We start from the raw sequence: 25,717 nt of genomic DNA on the forward strand, positions 1-25,717 counted from the left end.
ATTAAAAGGCAGCTTTGCAGAAAGAATCAGGCCTTTTTCATGCAATTTGCTATTTTGTGGCATTCAGCAAACTCCTTTCCAAGCTTCTGGTGCATAATAAGTGTAGTCGCCTCTCAGCCACATTCCACCTTTCGAGCGAGTGCTGTGACTCAGAAATCAGCCGCTCCATTCACTCAGTTATTCTTGAAACAAACACATGTTGTTGCCCTGACAACTGCCATATCCTGGCACTTGAGCGGTGTTGGAGATCCAGGAACATTTCCGTGCAAAAACATACAAACATCAATACTGCGCTTTCAACATCTTCACTGGAAAAGGTTTTATCGAGGGCATGTTTTTCAACCAATCTTAATAATAACCGGGGCTGCTGGCTTTTTCCTCTCCCCATTGCTGTGCCTGGCTCAGCACAGAATGCAACTAGGGAGCAGATTTTTCATGATTAGGGAGAAATAGCTGATAGTTCAAAACTCTGCTGGAAGTGGCTTGCGGCATTCACTATGTGCTAAACGTGGTCTTCCACAGGTTGAAAAACTAGAGAATTGCCAGCCATTAAGGACGGATAAACACAAAGAACTCAAATTGTAGCTTAGGAGTAGATAATGGGAGTTCAGGAAGGATGCGACAGACACATATGATTGCATCAGGTCATTTGCTGATATCAGGTGCTTTCATCGAGTCAAATTCGGACCGGAGAGAAGGGATGCAATTCTTCTGTTGGGAGTTTCACACGAGTTGCTAGCTTTGACCCATTCCCAAAGTGCGTGGACATAAGTGTTAAACAGAGGAAGCAATATTTTCTGCTTAAACTTGACAACAGGAATCAGGGAAACCATGCCTGCTTCTTCCACATTTTTTTTGTGGGAACCTGAAGACAGATCATTTATTCTCTTTGTGTTTCAATTTCCCTTTTTGTAAAATGGGGGAAATCATTATCTACCTGAACCTGACAGGGGTATTATGAGACTTTACTGAGGCTTCGGAAATTTTTAAGACCCTTGAATGGAAGATACTATAAAATGTGAAGTGGCTGCATATGAAATAATTTGTCTGGTATTTTTACAATCTATTTTTTATTCCTCCTCCCTGTTTAATCTTTTGTTTTCTTTTTCTCATTGCATATGACAGTTTTATTCATGCTTAGAAAGGACTTTATCTTTAAGTTATCATCCCTTTACTTGTTTTTGATTGTTGATGTAAATTTGGCATTTGTCATATTCTTCCATATAAATACTGGGAGCTATTGATGGCACAACTGCATACTGTGATTGCTTATTGTAAAACAGAAACGGTCTCCATGATAGTCGTAGGAAAATCACATGCACTATTTCATGGCATTTCTGTAGCAGGTTAACAATAAAAATAATGCTGGTTTCACAGGGGAAAACAGCCTCAGACAAAATACACAGACTAGGAAGCGGGATTCTGCAGGCATGGGCTCATCACCAAATACAGTAGCCATGGCCACCGAGTCTTCAAAAGCACCCTTGGCAGAGGAGGAAGTGGTGGCGGTGCTGCCAATCCCCTCTCTATTCAAGAGTTTAGCGACGAGAGCTCTTATCCAGGATGTGGGAAACCTGGGTGTAGTGCCCCCTTGGCCTGAAGGGGCTCAAACCAACATCCCCATCTCTCAGGAGACAACAACGGGGAGCTCCCAGAGTGAGAGCTCTCAATTCCCCTTGATGAAGCCGTCCTGCTCTCCAAAAAGGAATGCAAGATCCATTAGGCCAGAGAGACTGAACAGGAGTGAGCATGATCGTACCACACAGTGATCAGGATACTCGTGCAGGGAAGCAAGCACCCGTGTTCAGCTTCAAACAAAGTTTGCATTCAAGTTGCACCAGGTTTCTGGGAACCTAGTCTCCCTATGTCACTGGCTTTGATGCTGTGTTTAGTGCCTAGGAACATCCATATTTTGAGCACACCCAGCACTGTGCAACTATCTGCCTGGTTTCATAAACAGGACAAAACACTTAATGGCAGAATGTACTGTGTGGTTTTGGGGAGGATGGGGGTGCTCAGATAAATAAATAAGTTAAATTTAGCTTATTCAAGACATTTTTTTGGCAAAAATCTAGTTGGTCTAATACAAGATATGACCTGTATCATGAGCCCTGATAAGTTAAACTTTGTCATTGATATATTCCTTTGTCATCACTCCAGCAACTTTCAGCTACACCTATTGCTATCCCCAGCAGCAGAGGTACCAAATGGCCTGGGACCAGGCTGACAGTGTCAGGAAAGGATCAGAAGGTCGTAAGTTTGATACACAATAAATGTCCAGGGTGGCTACCACAAGAGCATGAAGGAATTAAACTGGCAGAAAACATCTGCTCCAGGACAATGTGTTGTTGCTTCAGAGACCAGAGACAGCCCATTTCACTAGAAGCCCAAATTTTCTTTCAAAGTTGTAAATGGTTAAACACATGGCTTCTTCAAAAGAGAAAATTAATGACACTGCACTTCACAACGACAATAAAAAACTAAAGGCACCCCAAAGAACGTTCTTCTAATTGTAGCAACCTGCTACATTCAAACTGGAAAAGGAAAATTCATTTACAATTCAGCTATTAAATTGCACACCATTAACACTGCTTTTATGGCTTTATATGTCTCTAAACAAATTTATTATGTAGTTATTCTGCATAATGGCACCATTTCTATGAAGTAAAGTTGAAATAAGGCATCTATTTTCAAATCCTAATGCTTCCATGTTTTCAAGATCTAGTTTACATTAAAAAACCCCCAAAACTAAACCTCCATAATGGTCCAGTTTTCTTTCTGGGAAACCTAGAGGCTTGAGTATGCATACTGCAGTTTTTATTGTGAGACTGTTTTACTTTATGACCAGTTAATCCACAGACTGTTTGTGTTGCATGGGAGAGGAGCTGCATTATTTAGCTCATTACCCAATCTCCCCATAGAGCCTTGTTCCATCATTTGAATGGAAAACTCCTGATAGCTTGGCACAACATGTCGCTTTAGAAAAACCAACAGTGTCTTGCACTTCCTTCAGGTGATTAGTCAACATAACAGCTTACTACTGCTGCCAGTTAAATGAGTTACTCCAGCTCAGGTAGCAGAGGTCTGTGTTTTAGAAGGAAAGATCCAAGATTCAAACCCCAGTGATGACCCATGATAAGAGCTCCCCCATATGCTGACAACTGATTGTTTCCATGGGCAGGATTTAATGGGGTGCTACATTAGCATAGGTGCAATAAAGACAAGGTAGAAGTACTGAACTCCTGCTCTTGCCATTTATTTCAGAAGGAAATGCAATTCAATGTGCTTCAGGATTTGGTCCAATGATTCTCTGTAATGGCACAGCTGGGGTTTGGGGATCTGGCATTTTAGAGCCTGTCAGGGATGTCATCCAACCCTGATTCAATTCAATATTTAAAAAAAAAAGCAAAAAAAAAAGCATTTTTCTGTCACACTCATTTTAGTCCACCTCTGCAAAAATTGGGCGTGGTACAAATACAGCATAAAAAGGCATTAAGTGGGATATACATTTCCTAAGCAGAATGACTAGGCTATTGTTTAGAAGATGCAAATACATTCAATCATATGCCTTTTTGCACCAGCTTGTTGACAGGAGAGAAACAGGAGATGGTGCTTGGAATTAGCTGCACCCCTAGGATTCTCCTGAGCAGATTAAAGACCCAATTATGTTGGATTTGGTGAAGCCATCTACTGTCCAGTAGGAATCTTCAGCATTTAAAAAAAGACCTTGGATTAGACACAAACTAGCTAGAAGGGCCTGAAAATTAATCTACCAAGCAACAAGAGCATATTATATCATTCATCAGCAAGAGCATGATTCCCAAGACGGGCACAGAACGGCCGTAGGAGCATGACCTACCAGAGATGCGGTTTCATATTATCTTGAGTCTTTCTAAAATAGCATGATCCAGCCAAGAACAACATCCTCCTTACCAATTCCTGTTACTTAAAAACATGTTGGTACTTCAAGATAGCCACATGCTTTAGTCCTTTGTTGAACACACACAGAGCTAATATTAAACAATGTCAGTGCACGCATAGGTTTCTAGACCTCAGGTGCTAGAGAGGAGCCTGGAAAAATGAATCTTTGTGATTAAATATAATGACAAAGCCCCCTCCCCCTTCAAATTAAAATAAGTAAAAACAACCCCCAGTTCATTAGCTTCTAAATTTGCAAGATTTTTCAACCAAACTTTTGATTTTCAGAGAGTTTGACTCATGATTTCCCCAACTCTTGTGAGCTGGCAATATTAAAAAGCAGGTATCCTTCCCAGCCAGAAGGAGAGGGGGATGCTTCCACAGTCCAGCAAAGAGTAACTCTTCAGTGGTCCTAACCTACTGCTTTCCCAGCCTCCTGGCTGGTCTCCCAACTCGCAGGGGTTAAAATGACTCACTGCAGCTTTGTGAATTTTAATGCTATGGCGAATGCATTTATTTATGCAAGAGGCATCTCTCCCCGCCAGAACATTATGAATCGCTCCTTAGAAGGGTTGAATGGCATCAGCCTCCCCCACTCTGCCTTTAATACACGATTGTGGAATCAGTCAGCTTTTGCTGCCAGCGCTAACAAGGTCTGACTTTGTAGGATTATTTAATATTTATTCAAAATATTTGCAGCAGATATAATGACATAATCACTCAGTCCAACAGCCTGCCTGGTTACATAAGAATACATTCCAAAAAAAAAAAAAATCTTCAGTGGGGGGAAAAATATGTTGACAGCTAGGAAAATTTATTCTACTGTGTATGGTGCCTGCCAACACAGTTTAGTCTAGCATGGTATAGATTTATTGGGAGATTCTCAAGTAAAGTTTTCAAAAGAGCCAAAGAAAATTAGATAGATACCAAAGTCCCACTAAATCCCATGCGGGTTGGATACCTGAAGATCCTAGCCTTCCTTCTTTCACTCTCAGGCTTGTATCATTTTAAGCTAAATAATAGCTAAATGTTGCAGCTGCTCAGTATTTTTTTAATTGAAGATTTCTAAAAAATGTAAAATGACTTTTTCAACACTATTATTATTTATTATGTGTGTTGTGGTAGTACATAGAAGTGTCACTGGGTGCATTTACATGTACTATTAATGTGCCTGTGAGCGTCTACATGTGCTATTAGTGCAGTTTGACCTGGAGTTTATTGCTCCCCAGTGCAATACATTGAGCTGGGTTGGAGCCTGCCAGCCTGGGGCTGCTCCACCCAGGCTCAGCGTGCTGCAGGGGGGCTGGCTGGGGCAGAAGGGTGCTACAGTACAGGGCTAGCCAGCAGGCAGCCCCCTGCACTGTAGCAACCGTGTGCCCCAGCCAGCCCTGGTCACCATCTACACATGCATTTCAGTGCACTAAATAACTCTGCCATAGGACAATACTTGTCCCAGACAGTACTATACTACAGCAGAGTTAATTAGTTTACTGTGGCCTAATAGTGCTGCACGTGTAGACGGTGATGCTTTACTGTACAGCTAATTAGTCAGCTTTTCAGTAAAGTCCACGTGTAGATGCACCTAGTCATTATATGTTCAGGGCCCCTGTGCCAACAAGCTTATAACCCAAGTTTAAGAGAAGAGATAAGTCAGGACAGACAGATAGGGAGCGCTAGGAGACAATATGGGCCAGAATGAGGAGCGGAGGCAGCTGCCTAAAGGGTGTCAAGTCTGATGGAGCTAAATTCAAGTTTCTACGTTGGTCTCTCTCAATGAAACAATGTAGTTTTGGCTTGAGTTTTTCATAAAGAAATTGTGGGAAACTTTGGGGAAAATGAATTTTCAAAACACATTTTCCACTAAAACAATTAGCATTTTCCAAAGTACAAAATAACTGGTTTGCATATGCATGGCTTCATTAGTCAAAATGCTCCTGCAGATTCCCTGCCTCAGTAATTACTATGAACTGTCCTGATGCATACTGGTGATGGGTGAAGTACGTTCTGCCAATATGGTTCTCTCAGCTTCTGTTCACACCTCTGCTGGTTAAGCCAAGGAGAACTTCATTAAGTGACACTTCCCTGCCAGTAAAGGTTGGTATAATGCAATCCTTAAAATAAACTTATCTTACAGAGATATGATAAAAAAGGACTTTAAGGAAGAATGCAAACTGGATTTCTCCTCCCTGCTCTACACTGCAGTTATGCTTCCCCTTCTTTTAACTTTTGAAAATCAAGTGGGTTTTTTGGATGAAAAGGGGGCTTTTGGCAAAAGAGTTTGATTTTCAAGACTATGGTTTTTCTTGATATGTGTATTTTTTTCAATCAGGGTATGTGTGTGACAGAGAGAGACAGACTATATTTCTCTTTGTATCCTGGCCAAAGGTCAGACTGGTCGGCCTAATAATATCTTGGTGATGTTTTTCAAAATTGAAAATTTTAAATGTTGAAATAAAATTGGATTTAAAAAAATTCTCTTACACAAAGTGTCAATTAAAAACATTCCACTGAAACCTTTGGGAAATAAAATCTGGTAGACTTGAAAACTAACAGAGTGAATTTGGGAATTTCATGATTAATAATATTGGGACTGCTCCAGTGCTAAGTGGCTATAATAGCTGCAATAAGTATATAAGTAAAACAGTAAATCTCAGGATATTGCACTGATACCTTCAACCATGGTTCATTAAGTGCTTTATAAACAGTAACACATTAACAATTTCAACATCTTTGTAATGCAGATGTAACTATTCCCATTCTCTTTTGAATCCATCATATTTAACAGTAGTTCTCTAGCTAATAAAACCAGTTTTGAAAAGCTGTTTTGTGTATTTTAATTGAATTCCAATAAAAATAAACATAGGGTATCATTCACCCTATCATTTTTGAACCCCATAAAATTATAAAAAGAATAAGAATCTGAATAAATGTATATTACATTATATAACTACTTCAGTAAATGTTTCCAGATATAGAATATCTGATTGGTAAAAAGTACAAAATCATGCCAACCAATGAGTATCAAATCTTTTTTTTGGAAAATAAGAGAAAAATGCAAGACAAATTCAAGAATAATTTAAATCAATGTCCCCGATTGCTGATTTAAATCATGATTAAAATGGGTGATTTAAATAACTTTGATTTACAACACTCCACCTTGCTCAACATTTGCAAAGAATTTTAAGGCAAAAGTGTGAGTTTGAAGACGGGGATGATTTTTAAGCTAAGGGTGTTTGCCTTTGACGGTGTAGATGGTAAAGCTCCAAGATCTGAAATACCCTGACGCAGGACACAAATAGTTCTGAATGCTACAGACATGTAAAAATTCACAGTTAGAGGGTGGTGGTATTGGGCAAAAGGGATGGACATTTTTGCCAGCAGTTACTGCAATTACATGGTAGATGTGCATACAAAAGCCACACAAATGCATATACAAATAGCTAGTTAGGCACCTATTGGCTTCTGCATGTGCACTTACTAGATATAATTTGTACATATAGTACAGGTATACACAGCTGGGATGGACATGTGCACACTCTTATATGCAGCAGGTTTACTTATGCATGTCCCAATGATACAGAGCTGAACTGAAAACTAGAAGACCTGGGTTTTCTTCCTACCTTTTTCACCAGCTCACTGCAGGACCTTTGTCAATGCCACTTAGGCTTTTCCGTGTCTCCATTTCCTAGTCTGTTAAATGGAGATACGTATGTCTAGCCACCTTTGTAAAGTGTTGTGAGATTCACCGATAAAAGATGCATTATTATTCCTTTGAAAATCTGGTCAACAGCATATATTCTTTTTTGTTCTGAGCAGTCATTTTGCTAATAAAGTGACCTGAAGCACACACTCATCCTCTCTGTTCCTTGGCGATGCACCCTAGGTGCAAGATAGGGACGATACTTCCCTGCCTCCCTGGAATCTTGAGAGGGTAAATTCATGGATGTCTGTCAAGCACTTGGGTACCACACTGATGGGGACCATAGAAAAGCTTGTTTTGATTACTGATGCCGCTAATGATATTGTATTATGAAGTTGGATGCCCTGTATTGAAACCATTTTGCAGCTGTGCATCTGCCTGCTTGACCTCAGAACCAACATTATGAAGCGGCATGGTGGAAAGTGGCTTTTTAATGGACTACATAACAAGATCAGGATACACAGGCAAACATGAAAGCAGATGCTAAGACAATTAACAATGATTTCCCTGACTTGCCTGAGATAACTAAATGCAGGGAGCCAAATCCGTCCCTGGTGGAAGGAGAGCAACAGGCAGAGGAAAGGTATTCAGGCCAGAGAACGCAGCAGCAAGGGGGCTGAGTTGGTCCATTCACTCTCGGTTAGGTTGTGTACAGCATCACTACTGTCACAGATGCTCTCCTCTCCCACAGTACCAAAGTATTATGTGTAGTCCTTTTGCCCTTATCTTAGGAGCCCTGCCTCGTCTCCTGGCTCTTTCCTTTGCTTTTAGCAAGCAGCAGAGTTTATTAGGGGATAAATGCCCTTTCCGAGAGTTACATCATCCCACCACAAAAGTATTGTGGGCTAATATTAATGTAATATAAGGCGAAGAAACAATTAAGTGTGGTCCTATGCTGTGCATCACAACTGCATTGCAATCACCTGCATATGACTCAGGTCCTCCTGGTCTGAAACAATGTGGGCTAAAGAAAAATGTCCCTTAAGTATCCCCAGTGAAGAGCTTGATAGAAATCATGCTGTCCTGAGTCTATCCAGTAGAGGGTAGTAGTGTATACATTTTTTTTTTTGCACACGCGTACCCCTCACTCTAATATCAGGAAACTCCATTGCAGTAGGTTAGTGTGGGATATGGAGAAGACTAGGGCTGTTGCACGGAGCATGGTTCACGTCATGCTGCAGGGCTCCCTGAGCATCCCGTTACTAGACAGAAACCTTCCCATTTTAAAAGCTGTCTGCTTTTCCCCTGGGGGGAGAGGGGAGGGGAAGGGATGGACACACACAATAGACAGGTTAGCATATCCCCTGCTGCCGAGCTGAAGATTTTGTTATGCGCAAGGGAAGGAAGACAGCCCATGCCTCAGCTGCTACAAGGCATATTATTCCCCCGTCAAGCATCGAGCTACACAGCACTGTTTGAAGGAACTCTGGTCACTGCGGATGTTGTAGAGTGCCACATGCATCACAGAGGTTGCAGTTGCTATGGTGATTTTGGTGTAGATTTTAACCTGCTGTAGGGAAGGCAGAGGTAGGAGGCCCTAGGAACAACAATGATTTCAGCTTCTTTGCAGGGAGTTTGTAGCACCACCTATACATGCTAGAAGATGCTTGCCAGGGCAGCTAAGCCCTTTAAATGCTAACCGTGAGCTTGATATCCACTCAGCCTGATTGAATGAGATGTTGCTTCAATTAGGTTTATGTTCACACGTTTTAGATACTGCTATACTGTGGCCGTCACTGCCTATTAATACTTATGTGGCTTGTCTTCAGAAAATCTAGCCCTTGGGACTACTGCCAGACTATCAGCTCATTTCTGTCCGTAACACAAGTGCTAAGGGGACCTTTCCTTCACTGGTGGGGAGATGGATCTCATGGGACCAGTTCTGTTACTGATCCAGGTCTAATTCTGCAACTTATTCCAGGTGGGCAAAGCTGTTGCCCCCTGTACAGCCCTCTGACTTGAGTGAGGATGTGGACAGTTGAAGGCTCAAAGCTTGGGATCCATTGCAATAAGCACTGTTATTACCATTTATGTTAACTTAAGTCGTGGCAGGAGCCAATCAACAAGAGGAGCCCAGGTTGCTAGATGACACTGTATGAATGCAGAGTAGTGCAACTGCTGCTCTGAAAAGCCTACAGTTTAAATGGAGAAGACAGACAGAGGGTGCAGGAAGAAGTCAAGTGCAAAGGCAGGATAAACAATGGGAGAGGGGTAAAAGACAATAAGAAATTGTTTTTTAGATATACAGGGAGTAAAAGGAAGGCCCAGGGAGGAATAGGACCTCTGCTAAATGGGCAGAAACAAGTGGTGACGGACAGAGGGGACAAGGCTGAACTCCTCAACGAGTTCTTTGCCTCAGTGTTCCTAAGCGAGAGGCACGACAAGTCTCTCCCTGGGAGTGCAGGGAGGCAGCAGCAAGGCACCAGACTTCCATGCGTGGACCCTGAGGTGGTGCAGGGTCACTTGGAAGAACTGGATGCCTTTAAGTCGGCAGGCCCGGATGAGCTCCATCCGAGGGTACTGAAGGCACTGGCCGACATCATTGCAGAGCCACTGGCGGGAATATTTGAACGCTCGTGGCGCACGGGTCAAGTCCCGGAGGACTGGAAAAGGGCCAATGTGGTTCCCATTTTCAAGAAGGGGAGGAAGGAGGACCCGGGCAACTATAGGCCAGTTAGTCTCACCTCCATCCTTGGCAAAGTCTTTGAAAAAATTATCAAGGCTCACATTTGTGAGAGCCCGGCAGGGCAAGTTATGCTGAGGGGAAACCAGCATGGGTTCGTGGCAGGCAGATCATGCCTGACCAATCTAGTCTCTTTTTATGACCAGGTCACAAAACGCCTCGACGCAGGAGGAGGGGTGGATGTCGTATACTTGGACTTCAGGAAGGCCTTTGATACGGTATCCCACCCCATACTGGTGAACAAGTTAAGGGGCTGTGACTTGGATGACTGCACAGTCCGGTGGGTGGAGAATTGGCTGGAGGGTCGCACCCAGAGAGTCGTGGTGGATGGGTCGGTTTCGACCTGGAAGAGTGTGGGCAGTGGGGTCCCGCAGGGCTCGGTGCTTGGACCGATACTCTTTAATATCTTCATCAGCGACTTGGATGAGGGAGTGAAATGTACTCTGTCCAAGTTTGCAGATGACACTAAGCTATGGGGCGAAGTGGACACGCCGGAGGGCAGGGAGTAGCTGCAAGCAGACCTGGACAGGTTAGACAAGTGGGCAGAAAACAACAGAATGCAGTTCAACAAGGAGAAATGCAAAGTGCTGCATCTAGGGAGGAAAAATGTCCAGCACACCTACAGCCTAGGAAATGACCTGCTGGGTGGCACGGAGGTGGAAAGGGATCTTGGAGTCCTAGTGGACTCCAAGATGAACATGAGTCGGCAGTGTGACGAAACCATCAGAAAAGCCAATGGCACTTTATCGTGCATCAGCAGATGCATGACAAATAGGTCCAAGGAGGTGATACTTCCCCTCTATCGGGCGCTGGTCAGACCGCAGCTGGAGTACTGCGTGCAATTCTGGGCGCCGCACTTCACGAAGGATGCGGATAACCTGGAGAGGGTCCAGAGAAGGGCCACTCGTATGGTTAAGGGCCTGCAGGCCAAGCCCTACGAGGAGAGACTAGAGAAACTGGACCTTTTCAGCCTCCGCAAGAGAAGGTTGAGAGGCGACCTGGTGGCTGCCTATAAGTTCATCAGGGGGGCACAGAAGGGAATTGGTGAGTATTTATTCACCAAGGCCCCCCCGGGGGTTACAAGAAATAATGGCCACAAGCTAGAAGAGAGCAGATTTAGATTGGATATTAGGAGGAACTTCTTCACAGTTCGAGTGGCCAAGGTCTGGAACGGGCTCCCAAGGGAGGTGGTGCTCTCCCCTACCCTGGGGGTCTTCAAGCGAAGGCTAGATGTGTATCTAGCTGGGGTAATGTAGGCCCAGCACTCTTTCCTGCTTATGCAGGGGGTCGGACTCGATGATCTGTTGAGGTCCCTTCCGACCCTAGCATCTATGAATCTATGAATCTATATAGCAGGCTAGTTCCACAACTTCTTTGCGGGGGGAAGAAAAGTAGAGGGAAAGGAGCCCCCAAGCCCTGGAACAGACTCCCTCCAGATGTGGTGCAGGCACCTACTCTGGACTCATTCAAGAAATGTTTGGATGCATATCTTGCTGGGATCATTTGACCCTAGCTGACTTTCTGCACCTGGGGCAGGGGGCTGGACTTGAGGATCTTCAGGGTCCCTTCCAGCCCTAACCTCTATGAATCTATGAGATAATGAAAGGGAGAGGGATAAAGCAGGTAGAGGCAGTAGCAGTACTAGCTTTGTCTTCACTCCCCAGCCCCAAACCTAAACTGAAATGTAGTTCAATGGCTCAAGCAGTCTGCAGCCTCTGACAAGCCAGCAAGGTGCAGGCTGCAATGAGGATTTGGGCTGATAGTGAAACCATTAGTTTCTTTTATCCAAGCCCCTATGCAGTCATGTCATGATAATGATGTTTAGTCACCAACGCTGACTTCATGATGCTTGGAAGCAAAAGCTTCCATGTCCCATTACAAACTCCCAGAGGGGTCAAGAAGAAGCTGGCAAATTTAATTTTCTTTTTCTCTTTTTAGTTTGGATTCACTCCTGACTCCATCATGGTTGGAAGGGCATAAGCAGACAGTCCCACCCAGGCCAGGATCCTGGTGCTATCAGGATCTGTGAGACAGACAACATCCGTAGTCTTCAAAGGCTGGGGACTCTGGGACACCAGGATCCAAAGCTTTAGGGCAGACATGCCAAGGGCTGGGGACCTGAAGAATCCATGATCCCAGGCACTGGGGTGATCTCCCTAGTGAGGTTGTCCCATAAAAACAGATCTGGAAGTATTAGGTCCCTGGCCTCGTTGGGCATCCAGACAGGGTTCCCTTAGAAAGCTGGCTTGGATTCAGGGAAAATGTCTCAACATCAAGATGTTTTGAATTATCTGTAAATTGCTTCTTCATCTAGAGTAGTGGCTCACAACTTTTTAGACTCAAGGCATGCCTTGGAAAATACCAACTCTTGGTTTTCACTCAGTTTTTGACTATGGAGAAAAAAAAAAAAAGAAACATTTTTTTGATGCACCAAACTTGCACAGACCACAACCAGTCAGACTGCTTTTAACACTCTGGATTCCTATTTCCTGGAAATCACTGGTTTATTTTGTGAATCATGTTAGCACACCTAGCGATGCTAACATCACATGACCACCTGCAGCAACCTCAAAAGGATCTCAAGACACCCCAGGGTCTTGTGGCAGCCTGGCTGAGAATCCCTGATTTAGAGTTTCCTGTTTCCTCTTAGCCTCCAAGAAAATGCTGTACTAAATTGCAGCAATCCTGGGAGGACAGGAATAGTTTTTAATTGTATACACTTGTGAAAGCTGCTGGATTGGCAGCCAGGAGGAGGAAAGTCTTCTTGCTATTTAGATTGGAGCCCAGACCGTGGGCAATGGAAGTGCAAGCTTCCGCCACAATATCCTTTCCAATGGGATTCAGGGTTGGAGTCATGTATCTTGGGTGATGGGGTTAGAGGTTGTTATCCAAGCCTGATTAAGCCTAGACTCAGCTGACTGGTTGCTGGATTTGGTGATGATTTTGGCAATGTAGCCATGAGTCTCTGAATTGGGAACCTGACAGAGCCATGACTCTTTCTGAACAGCCTTCAGGTGATAACGACCTTCATTCCTCACCAGGCTGTGTCCAGTTTGGAAGCTGTCTGATCCTCTCAAAAGTAACCCGTTCCTGGCTTAAGCTTTATTTTATGCCTTCAGTTTATTTATTGCATTAAAAGACTTTGAGGCCTTTCATGGACATCAGTAAGTGCCCTAGTATCACCGTGGGCTTTAACGGTTGAGTCACCACAGCTGAGGTTCTGGCTCTGAATTCTTATGCACCAGTTTTGAAATGATTTACATGCAGGTCAGTAGAAGATTTTAAGATTAATTCAGCCAAATATACTAGCAAAAACCTCTGTGCCTGCTTAGTTAGTATATGGACCCTGCCATATAAAAACACATTTTCAAACCATCTCTTAATAACTTTTGTTTCCATAGTAACTAATGTTTATGTTTATATCTACTCACAATGTTGCTATCAGATTTTACTTCATGGAACAGCTGTTACAAGTCATTTCGTCAAGACTGATGATCCTGATAAGGAGCAAAGTTTCCATTCGACAGAAATGCACATTTTATTCAATAAACTCAAGTAATTCAAACCTGGAAGGGTCTGTGTGTCTCAAAATTGATTATCAATGCAGCAGCATGATGGAAAAAATGGAAAGACACTACAGAATAGCTAATACCAAATAAGAGGGTGTTACAGACAATATAACAAAAAAAAAGACAAAACCATTCTGAAAATATCAGTAGGTTTATTACATTTGGTCCTGATATTTTTGGATTATGGCTTTAGTCACAAGTATTATGTCTAGAAATGGTCTCTTGGGTGATTTGGTCCATATACCAGTGTCAATATATTTGTTTTAGCTCTGACTAGTTTAATCTAATCTCCCAACCCTTGTACATCCAAAAAACTTTGTGGAAGAAGTTTGAGGTGCATAATTCATGTAGAATTAGAAATAATCTAACTCTTCGGTGTGTTCTGATGCAATAACCTATCCTTCACAAATATCCCATCACTTTAACAGTTAGGTGTCTTAAAAGAGTTTCTGGCCCAGCCTTGTTTAACACTGCTTTCTTTTTCATGAACTACGGTAATTGTTCTTTTTTCTCCCTTCTAGGTACAACATTTCCAAGACATACAAGGATTTTAAATGAAGTAATCTAAGCCCAAGGATCAATAAGTCAATATTGACAAGTCAAGGCGTTTTTCTACTGATTCCAGTGGTATGTGGATCAAGACTGTATAGACATCCCAGAGAATCCACAACATTACCTGGACTTGTCTTGCCTTAAGTAACTCAAAAAAGTTGATGGCACATCACCTCCTGGCATCTGACCATATAGTTTAATGTTGTTTACAGTTAACCATAAAAGCTAGAGACAGAAGCTACACATAAACCAATTTAAGTGATCAGAAACTAGTTAAAACTTGTAACAGAAATTCAGTGCACATAAATCACTTTCAAACTGGTTTAAGGTAAACCTGGTTGAATGTAGTATCAGACTTAATGGATTTAGGTCAAACCTGTTTTTGAAACTTCTGTCCCAAACTGGGGGGTGGGAGGGGAAGCATGGCCAGATGCCAACCCCAGGCCTGAGGCAAAAGGGGAGAGGGAAGGGCCGGGCTAGCGTTGTTGCGGGCAGAAGTAGAGGGGGAGTGGGCAGGGGGAGAGATGCCCCTGGAGGAATCCTGGCACTGCCCCCCTCTGTGACGCAACAATAGAGAACGCAGGGCATTCGGAAGTGGGCGACATCCCTGGGTGATGGTCCCCTGCCGAACAGCTTCTCCTCTCACTGGGGCCATGGGACGTCAGAGTTATACCTGGATCTCTATGGACCTTGCTGATTTCATTTTGTAGGAGTACATAATCTATGGTAAATAGGATCAATGGATAGGTAGACATTACTGAAACGCTTCCTTTTTCTAATTCATGATCTCACTGTTTTGATACCAGTTTTCCTCTAGGGATTAGATTGTATTAGGGGTTCATGGTTTTAGATAAAGAGGTCCAGCAGTTTGAGGCATGGCAGATATATGAATGTGTCCTGTTAGATTTCCACTTTAATTTAAAAGTACATTGCTTGGGTCTCCTGAGTATCGCTACATTTTATTTTTCCCTGAACCCTGAAACTCAGAATGAAATTCATAAAAAAACCGAAAAAACCTGCCAAGCATCAATCAGTTTCAGACTGAAACCAGTGAGTTTTTAGCAGTTTCCTACAAAAAAAAAAAAGACATATCAGCCCAAGAATGCTGAAAAGGCCATGACAAACCTCAGTCAAGGTTTTTAGATTTGTATTGACCAGTCAGAATGGGCATGTCAATGCCAATCAAAGAGAGTATCGTTGTAGCAGGACTCCATCAAAGGATCAATATCTTCGCAGTATCTCTTACCAAAACTTTTGTAGGCCACAATCCAGATAGAGAACAAGGAACCTGAATGAGAAGCTTTCCATCACAGAAAGACATGGAAGCAACTTATTTCCAAGGCATGAGGTTTCTAGTTAGCCATGATTCACCATTTAGCCTCCCTCCTACAATACATGCTCCATAATATGACCGAGGCAGAAAAGGTTCTTTGGGTGAATCTGATATTTTTCATTAAACCAACTTAAATAGTTGGAAAATTTTTTTTTAAGCAAGCTTTCAGGTTTAAAAACCCGTTATCAGGCTGAGGAACCACCTGGAATTGGCATGTGCTCTTTTTCCATCCCGGAAGAGGCACACACCAGCTGCAGATGCTTCCTCCACCTGACAAAGGATTTTTAAACCCAAAAGCTTGCTAAAAAATGTTTTTCCAACTATTTAAGTTGGTCTAATAAAAGATATCAGATTCACCCAAACAACCTTAGACCAACATGGCTACAACCTACCCCTCTATAGTATGACTGATAAATTCTTGGAAAGACCAGATTTCACAGTGGGTGCAGGGTTCAGCCTCCATGGCCCAGTCACTCTTTACCTACTCAACTGAGAAAATGTGGAGTGTGCACTGAGACACGGGAAACTAGTGCTTGTAACAAATAGTGAAAACTGATTCATGACAGTCTAATTATGTTTAAAACAACTCATATTCAGTTGGCTGAAGAAAAGGAGAGCTCGAAGGAAACTTAGGAAAGAACAACCTGCAGGGCAATCTGACATTTGCTGTCTTGGGTATGGGAAAGCATTCCTCATGAAAATTGGACTCTGTCACCATAAGAGGCCTTGTAATCAAAATTAGCACAGAGACAAAATTGCTGGTTATCAGCACTGATAGTGATGGACAGCTACCACCACCGTTAACAAAGGAGGGCTGTATCCTATGGGGTTCCTTGCCATTAGGAGCTGGATTATTCACCCATTATAAATAAATCAGAACCATCAAACAGTTTGGTTTTGAGAGTTATGGGTTAATTATTCTGTGCTGCTCAGGGCCAGAGAGACCCTAGCTGGAGTACTGTTTTCAGTACTGCTATCTTGAGGTCTCACACTTGAAGAATAAAGCAGACAAATTTAAGAAGAACTAGGCTTGTTTAGTTTAGGCAAGAGAAGATGCTGTGGGGAAGGGGAAGAAGGGAACATGCAACACTTTTTCCAATATGCAATAGGTTAGTAAAAAGGATGCTGATCAGCTGTGGTATTCTCCATGTCAGCCAAGAACAGGATGAGAAGTAGCAAGTTTAATTTTTAGCACGAGAGATTTATATTACGTTTAGAGAAAACAGATTGGGTATAAAGAAAGTGAAGCATCCGGATGGTCCTACCTCGGGAGGTTGTAGACTACTGGTCTTTCTAGGACAGGTTAGACAAACGTCAGGGATGAAAGGCTCTCATTCGGTCAGGGTTGACGTCGGTGTACTTGATCCTGTTTAGCAAATGGGGATAGACTAGATGACCTTTGAAGGTCCCTTCCAGTCCCAAATTTCTGCAAGTCTATGATTGAAAATGGCTAAAAGGGTGAAACTTGCCTCAGAAATAGGTGTGCGAGTGGTGATCCTTGTTAAGTGATGCTCAAGAAGGGGAGGGTTCTTTCATCCTGTTAGGTTAGAGTCCTGATCCTGCAACTGGTTGCACATGAAAGGACCCTTGTGCTCATGTGAAGCCTCAGTTAGATCGGTAGGGCCCAGGAGGGGTCCAAGGATGCAAACATGAGAAGCAAGTTAGGGCCTAAATCCTTAGAGTCCCCAGTCCTTATAACAAGCCATTTTATTCTCCAAACACTTATTACTACAAATAGCTGAAGTGCTTGGGCACTGGCAAGAACATCTAAACTGCTTATTATGTTAATCAATTCTAACTCCTGGCTCATCACCCTGTGGAACTTGAAACCTAGGAAATTCTTTTCATTGTTAGCCTCCTTTTTCTTAATTTGCAAACTTCCTGTAAGTAATTGAAATTCCTGCTTTGCAAAAGCAAAATCTTATCCGTTACTTTGTTTAGTCAAATTAAGAAACATGGGACTTGACTCTGGTTTACATTTACTAAATAGTTCTCCCTGCTTTCGGAAACATTTATTACATTTTGCCACTACACAAACTCCTCCTCCCTCCTGCTGGCTGTTGAAAAACAATGGATTACTTTAATCAGAAACAAGAATGATGTTGCAAGTAACTGTAACACAGCAGAACAGGAAATCTGTCCCTGCAAAATCTTTCATAAGTGAGGCTCAAGCTTTGCTCTTCTCTCTCTGTATCAACCAGGCTCTGAAAATAGAGGCACAGAGCCAAAATTATACTGTCATCAGTGTCTAAAAATGTTTTAGTTAAACATCTGGCAGTCCTTCCATTATGAATCTTGATTTACAAGATTTCCTATCTCAGCTATTTCATACTGCACCAGGTTGAATGTTGGCATGCACACTAACGATGACACAGTAACAGTTTGCTTAACAACATCTTTTTATTATTCCTGAAACCAAAACAAGCCAAGAGGATATTAGTCTCTCCAGGCTGGCTTTTCAAAAAAAGTACTGAGCAACTCTTAATCTCAGGCCCCTTTATTCTGTTGCCTATTATTTTTTTTTTTAGTGTCAATCCCTTTTTGAAATGCTTGAAATAAAAAGTCAAGAGACAGATTCTCTTTTCTGTCATGCTATGGAGACTCTGAAGTGAATTGACTTGTAATAAGTGGGACTGCTCCCGATGTACTGGGATGCAACAGAGCCATGTGGGTGTGATGTTGGATTTGGAACCGCGTTCTTTTCTCATAAAGGGTTTCCACCACAATCTCTTTCCCTTCTTTCTTTACACTTTTCTTTCCAATACCCACATTCATAGGTCCCATCACTTCCCGCCCCCCCACACCAAACCCATTCACCCTCTTTTCCAGGCCCATTGCATTACTCAGCTAGTGCAATACAGCAGATTCTGGGCTTAACTAGCTGCCTAAATATTGCTGGTATGCAGAGGAGGGCATCTCAGTGATACAAAAAGGCTCCTGAGCCCTCCAACCACTGTTGCCCCTTGGCAGACTGGAAGATGGGGGTGCTTCACCAATTCTCAGATGTGATATAGTCCAACAGGGAACACAGCCAAGTGGTGAAATTTAAGAAGCCCAAAGATTACTCATAGCTAGCCTAACTTAAGCCAATGGGCAGGCACTGGCACAATTGAGAATCAGTGGGCACGTCTACATGTTCATTAATACACCTTAGATACTGTGCATTTACTTTACTATTTCCTTAATAAAGTACTAACTAAACATGCACTACCTAAAGTTACTGTGCATTAGTGCCGGTACATGGTTATTTAGTGATGCTTACTGCACATTAGCCTAATAACACTGCGCAGTAGGCTATTAGCATGGTTTGTGCTGTAGTGCTCAACTGTGCAGTGTTATTCAGCAATGTGCAGTAAGCATCTTGTGTAGATGCACCCAGTGGGCTGTAACCTGTTCTCTAATTGTGTTTCTGCTTCACGTCCTGAATGAATCTTGGTGCGACAGAGAAACAGGTCTATGCACTAGGAATCTTTCCTGGGCGCCTAAGCTCAGAGAAAGTCTCAGATACAAAAACAAACATACGTTCAAGTTCTCAGAGATTTTTCTTCACCATCATCCTGGCAAAGCAAAGTCCTAGGGCTACTGGGGTTATAGTGCTGTTTTCTTTGTCACTACTTGGATCCATCATTTCTAGTCCCATACCAAATATTTAATCACAGAACTCTTCCCTAGCAATACCATTTTCAATAATTAATAATAATGATCAATCCTTCAAATGTTGTTCCAGCCCTGGGAATGAACATTTTGTGTGTTTTTTTGCCTTTTGGAAAATAGAACTATTTCAAAGCTAATCTAGCAGGGACAATACACACCCCTATATAATCTGTCCCAGTAGAATCATGCTTTATAACCAGAGAGGTCTCCATTTACATCGGAGTGGGCAAAATGCGGCCCGGATGCGGCCCTCCAGGCCATTCTACCTGGCCCTCAGGGCCCCTAAAAATTTGGAAAATTTATGTTTATCTCCCTGTAGCGGCCTGTCATGCAGCCCTTGATGGCTTGCCAAAATTTAGTAAGTGGCCCTCTGCCCGAAATAATTGCCCGCTCCTGCTTTATATACAGTTGATCCGCAAAATCTCTGAACTCTCTATTTTCATCTGTAAAGCTGGATACAAGTAGAAGCAGTTCAAAGCAATTTCCTTTTTCAGATTCACAGCAGAAGTGAGGAAGGGGTTATACTGAAAAATACAGGAGCATAAATATTGGGAATTGGCAATCACAGCATCTGTAAAGCTTAATTTATTAGACAATATACTGCAACAAGAACCTTTCATCTTACTTTTAATAGCTCAGTGAAAGTTTAGCCTTAGTCTGGTGAACATGGCAAGACTGGGCAAAAGCATTCATTCAAAGCTTCCTAGACCAGCCGCAAGGTAGGGAGCTTTGCTGGTGGTCTACAGAAAACCAGTTGGCTACATGGGAGTGCATCCTTTCTCTCCAAGAGAGAGAAAGATAGTAGGTTATGCATGTATGAGAATATGTACATGTTGACAGGGAGCAAAAATAGGAACATAGGATTGGAAAGGGCCTCTAGGGTTATTAAATCCAGACCTCTAAAGTCACAGGCACTGCATCATAAAGACCTAGTAATAAACTGTTTGAGCTCCATCTTAAAATCTGTTTTGTTTGGGGTTTTCTTGCCTGATTATTTTTATTGCTAGCAGGTAACATTCCCAAAAGTGCTTACATGTGCTAAGACCACACATTTCTTTTTAAAAAATGATGTAGGCAACTAGAAGCCTGAGTGTCAATGCAAGTCTGTGGAATTGGCTCCTATAGACCCATGTCATTTAAGAAAATGGGACTTGGTTCTTTTGGGAAATTTCAGCCAGGATGAGTAATATTTTCAAGAGTGTCGTGACACTGGAAATCTCTAAATATACATACCTGCTTGCTTCATTCTCCTTTCCCCTGAGCATTGTGGAATAAGAAGAGGAATCACATGAAAGTCCTTCTGCTAAGATACAGTCTATCCTACAAACCTATTTGCCGATCCTTGCAGTAACTGATTCTGCTCACACTTGTCATGGTGTAATATCAAGAGTAATGCCATGTAAAGAAATGAGGTTATTATGTGGGAAACTAAAGAAAGGAGCAGAGTCAAATCCTGGGTTTCAAAACAAACGTTTAATTTATGTACTTTTGGCAAGTGAATTGTTAAGAAAGGAAAATACCTTTTACATCCCAAATGTCATCATTTCCACCTGCCTTTCTTGAGTCTTTGAATGGGTTTGCTAGTGCTCGGGGCGATCTCATTTTCTAGAAAACCTGCCTAATATTCTAACCAAGTCTATGGCTGCTCACTTAAATAGACTTTTCCCAAGCAACACAGACTGTACGTCTCATTTCCTTCCGATTCCCTGAAGCAGTCTGTATGCATGCATGTGTGGGTGGGGAGGGAGAGAGAAAAATAGCAGTGAATGTAACACAATCATTTTCTGTCAAATTACAATTCTGATTAATTGCAATTTATTACTGTTGGCTGAGAACCTTTAAAAACCGGCCGAGTTGTTAATGATTTCAATAACATTTCAATAATTACAATGTGTCTACAGTTTGAGGAGAAAGGTAAAATTAACTAGAAAAATTCTTTAAAAATTATCTTTGCAATCATGCAAGGAAAGCTGTGGGGCCAGATGAGCTCACTGACTTACAACATGGACTTTGCTATCCTGTATGTTTGGCACGTGGGGTTCAGAATGGAGATGGACAATATCTTGGGGAATTCAAAACATCTTTTTCCATGCGAGTCAGCATGGCACCTGGATTAAAATGCAAGACTATTTAATAGTACACCTGCATCCTAGTCTTAGCTCTTCTGCTGATTTACTGTACCCCTGGACCAGTCACTTTGCTACACTGGTATTAAGAGACATAGTATAAACCATCTTTAAAGAGCATAGATCTTCTGTACCAGTATCTGTACCCCTGGACCAGTCACTTCGCTACACTGGTATTAGGAGATGTAGTATAAACCATCTTTAAAGTGCATAGATCATCTACTAATTAAGATGCTTGAGCCCTTGCTAAAAGCTTTCTGCCACTGCTGCAACCAGTGGAGCTGTTCTAGTAAGTGTTGGTGGTGAACTATGGGTCCTTTCCTCACATAAGAGTCATTATTTTGATTTCAAATTCCCCTTCTTATTCACTCTTACTAGCCATGCTGACTAGCGTGGTTTAAATACCCGACTTTTTAGCGCAGGAGCCAAAGTGTCTGTGTGTGAGGGTGTGGCCAGGAAGAAGAAAAAAAAAATCATTGTGGGGCAGGATACTCTGTTCTATTTTATTTTTGTGTCATTTAATAAAATGACACACCTCTATAGGTGTATATATAACACATTCCCCACCTTATATAGGTCAACTTTAAACTAATGGCACACTGCAGTTAAAAAAAAAAATCACAACACTGTGTTTCAAAATGATCACAACTGAATATTTAAGGCTTTTTTCCCCCAGTCCTCCCTCCCCCCATTTTCAGTCTGAAAATCCTATCTAAATTCCTGAATAGTTTTTGGCATACCTGAAATGTCATTTGGCAGCAAATTTACTATTTGCTGGAAGAATAATCCCAGCTTTAGTTCTAAGACACTCCAGAGAAAAGAAAGATTGAAATGAGCAGAAGTGGAGAGGCCAAAATACCTTTGAGAACAAGGTCATGTTTCCATCACAAGCACAACTCTCTCTGCTGAAAACACAGTGGTCACACTGTTAAAGCATGGAGACGCTTAAGAAACCAGACAGGCCAAGTCCTGGACATTTCAAAGTTTCATCAATTATTTGTCACATGAATAGTGTTGCAGAAATTATAAAACCTTTTAACTATCCCTTCTGTCCTAAGATGCCTTCAGCCAAGAACACTATGGTAATTATGCATTGATTTATTGCAACATACCTAATCTGTATGTAGAAGTATGCAAAGGAAAAGGTTGATCCTCAGATATTTATACAGCGTATTGATTCCTCAATTTAATTTTGCCACACAGTAAATCACAAAGAATATTAACATCCATGTCACTGCTAGTTTGAGGAGGAGCAAAAAGCATATGTAATACCTGCTCCTGTGCATTTGACTCAGCTGAGTAACCCTTATTCTTCAAGAATTCAATCTCGTTTTAATTGGTCACAAGGAAGACTGAGAAGCATCTTGGTTACTGCATGTTACCTTTGTATAGAGAAAAAAAAGGATGCTAAAAGGCTCTTTAATTTGGTGGTGGAAGGCATAATAAGAACCAATGACCGGAAACAGAAACCAGACAAATTCAAATGAGAAATTAGGCATGAACGTAGCAGTTCACTAATCACCAAAACACACTAACAAGAGAGATGGTGGATTCTACTTGAGCACAGAGGTGGTTAGCCGCCCAAGTCTGACACAAGGTAGGATGACAAAGTAGTTTTTCCAATGCTTCTCTGAACAAGGTAGTCCCTAACATGCCACCCTACCTTCTGCACTGCGTTTTCCGAGCCAGCAACACAAGTTATTGGACTCCACACAATGGAATTTAGTGGCTCTAATATTGGAGAAGATCAGCCTGGATCAGTGGTTTTCAACTTGTGGTCTGCAGGCTATGTGTAAGGGGCTGTGAGAAATGACTACGATCAATCAAAAGCATGTGAATATTCGTGCTTACAATTCAAAGTGGTCTGTGCCACGATTAAAAAATTTTTAGGGGTCTGCACATGAAAAAAGGTTGAAAACCACTGACCTGGATGATTCAGCAGTCCCCTCCTGCCTTAATCTCTGTGGGCATGTTTTTGTCGTCTAAGGATGGCACTAGGGACGACTGCAGTGAAGCATGACACCTTGCAGTCACTCCAACTATAATGTAGCTTCTAAGTTTATTGGCACACACCACTGACTGACAGGTCCCACTAACGCTTTTATATGGCATCCATTTCAAGATTCAGTGTACACAGAGCATGTCTCGGTATGGTCCTTTGACAGTGGAGATGTGTCCTATGAACCTGGGTGGCTGCACTGTACTGAAAGACTCCTTATCTAAGTGTGGATGTGCAGGAGCAGGTGTACTACTGTTCTAATACAAAACCTGAGCAGGCTGCTGGCCCCTGAAGTCTGGCATGTCAGGATGGCTGCGGTTCATACCCAGTGCTTCAGAGAATGATGGCTCCTCTTAACTCACTTGCCCATTTGGGGCAATACTTTGGTTACTGGGATCCTTAGTAAGTAAGCTCTAGAGGTGACCTACAGTCAGGCACACAAATGAATATAAGATGATGGCTATCCTGTTATCTCACCCTGCTAACAGAGGCATAACAACCCAGCTGAGTGCCCAGGGCAGCTGTAACATCTAGGGATGCAGTGACTTCTCACTGCTGCTGTGATGCCAATGCAATCATTCAGCTGTGGTAATTTTTTTTAGCTTTCTCCCCACCCCCGAACAGCCACAACAGGGGCAGTTCCCCTGCTTGCCCCACCCTAGCTACGCTACTGCTGCAGAACTGCCATTACTGTGAGTGGTTATGAATTTCCAGCCTCAGGATTTAAATGAATGACCTTTTCTGGCAAGGAATCCCAAAGGTCTGCTATATGTTCAGTGAAGCAGTATATTATTTTATTCAAAATTTACCAGCCATTAATTTCATGGGGTGGCTTGGTGTCTTCATATTATGGGACAAGTGAAAAGGATCAAGTATACTATCCCATGTACACATATTTTATTTATATGGGGGTGAAATATCCTGTAAAAATATAATTAAATGGGGTTTCTAGATCACACAACTTGTACAACTCCCATGACAATGGCATGTGCAACGTGTGGCGCTGCCTCCAGTGACCCGCGAGCCTGCTGAGTTGCACTGAAAACAATGGTGGTATGCCTCATGGAAATGGAGCAAAATGGGTAAATGGATTTTGTGCCTTGCAAACATTTTCAAAATTCTGAATTCCCCCATCCCAAATCAGGTCAAATCTGAAAAATTTTCACTCCCTGGAATTCCAAATGAACTTTCTCTTCAGATCAAAACATGTTGCTTAGACAATTGTGCTACTTTATTTTTTTAATTTTAAATTTGTTCTTATTTGAACTATAATTTAACTTGCCTGTCATAATGAGACAAGCGTTCCAATTACAAAAAATGACAACTTTTCATTTAAAAGAAGTCAAAATAGCATTTTCTAACTGTTTATGAGCTTCCTATACCAGATTTTCTTTGAACTGCGAAAATCATGAAATTAACCCTTTCCTATGAAAAGGTCTGGGTATCATTGAATTGTCATCTTCTTAAATAAAATAGTTATGTTTTCCAATCTGCTCTGAGTCTAAATTATCTATCCAGTACAACCTCAGCCCATTCTGACTCTGTTAAGACTGCTCCATTTCAGATGAACAGACCAGAAAATAAAGTTCAGTGGTGTCAAACCAGCAGTTCGTTATGTCTGTATCTCAATAAGCATCTAATATGGGCACATGCTAAGCCACTGTTAATGTTGCTTGTTTCTGTCTAGCAACTGCCATGAAACACGGTGGATTATTCCCAAATAATAGAGACAATCTGAGGAGAGAACGGAGTCCTACGAGTCAGATGACTGGTGACAGAAGAGAAGTCTCAAAAGCACGGAAGTCCTCTGTGGCTATCAAGTAGCCCACTTTGTAGAGGACTGCTGACCTAGAGAGCCCTGAGCGCTGGGAACAGATTTAATTTAATAAAAGGTTCACCTTAAATCTCTTCACTCCTGAGATATGACATTTACTAAATCATCCATAATTACATGGAGAACAAAGCTGTGCCTCAATAAGCAAAGAAATGATGAAAGTTAGTCTCAGAATTGGGAAGAAATTGAAGAACTAGTTGAGGGCACGGGTATTATCATGAATAAAATCAATAGCTGTCAGCATCTGTGGGGGCGAGGAAAGACTAGACAGTAAATAACACTGCAGGGACGCCAGTTCCCCTAAAGCACCAGGAAAGCTCAAGGAATAATTATGACAGAAGAGAGAAAG

General features: G+C 42.1%; 1 protein-coding gene across 1 annotated transcript in view; it reads right to left on the reverse strand.

Moving 5' to 3' along the window:
* KAZN (kazrin, periplakin interacting protein) overlaps positions 1-25,717 on the reverse strand; it is a 644,812-nt gene that overhangs the window by 360,148 nt on the left and 258,947 nt on the right. The gene's annotated exons all lie outside the window — the stretch shown is intronic.

Source organism: Crocodylus siamensis, chromosome 12 (assembly GCF_052110815.1).
Source record: "Crocodylus siamensis isolate JL-2025a chromosome 12, ASM5211081v1, whole genome shotgun sequence".
Taxonomy (NCBI): domain Eukaryota; kingdom Metazoa; phylum Chordata; order Crocodylia; family Crocodylidae; genus Crocodylus; species Crocodylus siamensis.